The sequence below is a fragment of the Odontesthes bonariensis genome, chromosome 8 (genome assembly GCF_027942865.1).
Source record: "Odontesthes bonariensis isolate fOdoBon6 chromosome 8, fOdoBon6.hap1, whole genome shotgun sequence".
NCBI classification, from domain to species: Eukaryota; Metazoa; Chordata; class Actinopteri; order Atheriniformes; family Atherinopsidae; genus Odontesthes; species Odontesthes bonariensis.
Window position 1 is genome coordinate 22082632 of NC_134513.1, and position 3495 is coordinate 22086126.

Here is a 3495-nt window from a genome sequence, read left to right on the forward strand (position 1 = left end):
ACAGCCAACAGATGTTTGATCCAGCACTTAAAGGATAAGACCGGTTTTTTGACATTGGGCCCTTGATTTCACATTATAACAGGATGTTCTACTCACCCCTGCTTGTTGTTGGTCATTTGGAGCTGTTTCGAAGATATTCGCGAGGCGTCTGGCTGCTCTCTTGAGATATTCGGCCATGAAACGGTTTCCTATGGGCAAGCTTATACAGGCACAAACTATGCTGTTAATAATTTATTAATTACTGGACACTAGCACTGATAACGTGGAGGTGCGTCGCTTACTTAAAAAAATCCGGGTTACTAATTTTGAATTTTAGCCGAATGAATAAAAAGGCAGCAGGTCTGTGGGCTGTCTGTGGCAGTAGCACGACGAGAACGTCAGTAACACTCACTTTACGACAACAAAAATCAAAATTACAGTAACCCGGATTTTTTTAAGTAAGCGACGCACCTCCACGTTTCATGGCCGAATATCTCAAGAGAGCAGCCAGACGCCTCTCGAATATCTTCGAAACAGCTCCAAATGTTCAACAACAAGCAGGGGTGAGTAGAACATCATGTTATAATGTGAAATCAAGGGCCCAATGTCAAAAAACCGGTCTTATCCTTTAAAGTCAAAGTTCAGGTCTGTTACCACCATCACAGCATCCTCAGTGGTGCCTCTTTGAATGATCACAAACCTCCTGAAATCCACAATATGAGTAAAAAACATTCAAACTTGTGCAAGAGCATTACTTTCACCTTTCTTTGGGCTCATGTCATTTCTGTATTCCCCGTTTGCTCAAGTACGATCATTCACTTTAAAACAAAAGAAGGAAAATCTGAATAACAACCCATGGCCTCTGGCCCTCTCTTGCTTTCATTACTCATCCAGTGACATCACTCCCTGGCCAATCAGTGGCCTGCAGTCTGTAGACGTCACATTTTTGGCTGGACTCAACTCGAATCCCTGCCGTGTAGGTGCTAAAAATGTAGCTGCTACCAGCTGTTACTACCTCATGGAAAACCCTAAAACCCGAGTCAAATTTAGTCAAGTGGAGTAGCGTTTTGCATTTTGGTTCACGTTTGTCATATTTTACACAGTCAGGGAAGTAATGGTGTCAAGATGGCCGAGCGGTCTAAGGCGCCAGACTCAAGGCTTCATTCCTTCCTTAGCACAGGGACTTCTGGTCTCCAAAAGGAGGTGTGGGTTCAAATCCCACACCTGACACTAATTTATTGCTTAAATCTTACTTTCTTATTAGAAGACCGTGAAGAAAGCCATGTCAGGCCATGGTGAAAAAGGGCATTTATCTCTGAAGACGGGCCTTCAATTCCTCCCATTAACATACACAATTCATATGTGCGATGAGGCAGTTCTCCTGCTACATTAAGCTCTTTTCCACTCGTACTTACTCACAACCACCTCAATGTGGGTGGGGTCGTTATAGCAAGGAGGTCCAAAAGTCGCAGCAGTTTTAATAATCAACAGATGTTTGATCCAGCACTTAAAGTCAAAGTTCAGCCCTGTTACCACCATCACAGCGTTCTCAGTGGTGCCTCTTTGAATGATCACAAACCTCCTGAAATGCACAATATGAATAAAAAACATTCTTTCCCTGCCATTTGCTGCCTTTGTGTACCTCAAGTACTCTGGAAAAGATTTCCCTTCAGAATTGCTTTGACTCTGTAGTAGCCAATTTCCTGACAATACCAGTTATGTCACTGTCCATGAGCTTTACTGGCCACAGCCCTGGATCATTTAAAAGTAGATCCTCACTTTCAGACTGGCAAATGTCCATTAACCCTGCCCCCTCCTGCTCTTGCTCCTTACTCTGTGCTGCGCTGTCATCTGCACTGCTGGTACTGGCCCTGTTGTCGTCATCATGGCCTGATGAGGGGCTTGGTTCTGTATCATGGATTCAAATGGAGTTTAGTTAAAGCATGAAGGTTAGTGATCCACGGACGTTAATGCCTAGAAAAGTTAAATGCATGCAAGTTACAGTTATGCATGCAATCAAATTGACTCCATACTTAGCTGTAAAAGTGTAACCCTTAAAAGAAGGGAAACATCTTATTGTGAATCAATTTGAAAGTGACATGGTACTCTTTGCTACTTTCTCACCATCTTCACTGCTGGTCCTCCTCCTGTCCTGCTGCACTTCAGCAGTGGTGGTGTCACTGGCCGCTGCAACATTGCCTGATGTGGAGCCTGGCTCTGTCTCAGTGATGAATGCAAGATAAGTTAATACAGGAAAAGGTTAAAGCATGCAGGTTTCAGTTATACATCCAAGTTAGATGTATATTAATATGTTAGCCTACCATTCGCTAACATCTAGTGTTTGAAAGCTCAAAGTCAGTGAGTGAACTTACCTTTCTTTGAGAAAAACTGAGTGACCAGTTGCCTGCCTCTACTGGCCCTCTCGTCTTTCTCCCGTCTTTCCTTCCGCTTCTGATAACCCGACTTCATTCTAGATTATTTCAGTCAGCTCACCGTCCATCATGTGTTTCAGACAGCCGCTCCATACACCTGCCTGCATTTCGGATGCGTTCAACTACAATTCGATCAGAACTGGACCGCACCATTTTGCAAGAGGGGGAGGGCCGAGTAAATGTCAATATGCCAAAGAACTAAAGAAAAGTTATTGAAATCGAAAATTGTGTTTAATTAGTCTATTTCCCATTAAAAATGTTGTAATTCATTAGAAAATTCTAAGAATGGGCAACAATATTAATATTATATTATCACTACCTCTGAGGGCCCCCCAGGCCGCTGGGCCCTTAGAAACGTTACCACCTTTCCCCGCCTGGCGGCGCCCCTGGTGATGCCCGCCTCCACCAGGCTGTGCACCTGCTCCACCTTCGCTAAAAATAAAACCACCGCACTGTTCATGCGGGCAGCGGACTTTACCGAACCGTGCCCGATCACCTGCCCCACGGCCAGCGCCACTTCCTCCACGCTGCACGGAGAGCCGGCACCGACTCTGATGCCGTGCTTCCGGGACAGCATGGAGAAGCCGCCAGACGCCATTGCGGCCGGGAAGCGCACCAAACAAATGCGAAAAAAACCTCGAAATTAACCTCACAAGACCACACAAAGTACGCAGAACTAACACAACTAATGAAAAATTTAACAGAGAAAACAAGGATAGCGAATAAAGGGTAGAAAAACCACCTTTACACTTTGCCTTTCTCTCAGCTCTTCCACTCACACTCCTCTCACCAGCAGAAGAAGAAGAAGAAGAAGAAAAGGAGGAGTGAGGATGCGCAGTGGTGGAATAGAGGGAAGAGGCCGAGGAGCACGAAGACACCGTGCTGTCCCAGATGAAATTCGGGCCATAATTATAGATCATGTCATCATTCATAGCCACATAATTTTGCTTGTTTTTTGTTTGTGTTTATATTACAGTATATGTGTGCTATGTATATTTTTCTTTTCCTTCTACAATACTATACTGTATGGAAGTTACGTACTTCACAGTATTTGTGTGAATAAAAATGGTTGGTATGAGTGTAT

General features: G+C 44.2%; 1 non-coding gene across 1 annotated transcript; it reads left to right on the top strand.

Annotated features, from left to right (window-relative positions):
- The first annotated feature begins 1098 nt into the window (after nucleotides 1-1098).
- On the top strand, nucleotides 1099-1209 carry trnal-caa (transfer RNA leucine (anticodon CAA)). Its single transcript has 2 exons — nucleotides 1099-1136; nucleotides 1164-1209. It is a non-coding gene; the product is annotated as a tRNA-Leu (tRNA).
- The last annotated feature ends 2286 nt before the right edge of the window (nucleotides 1210-3495 follow it).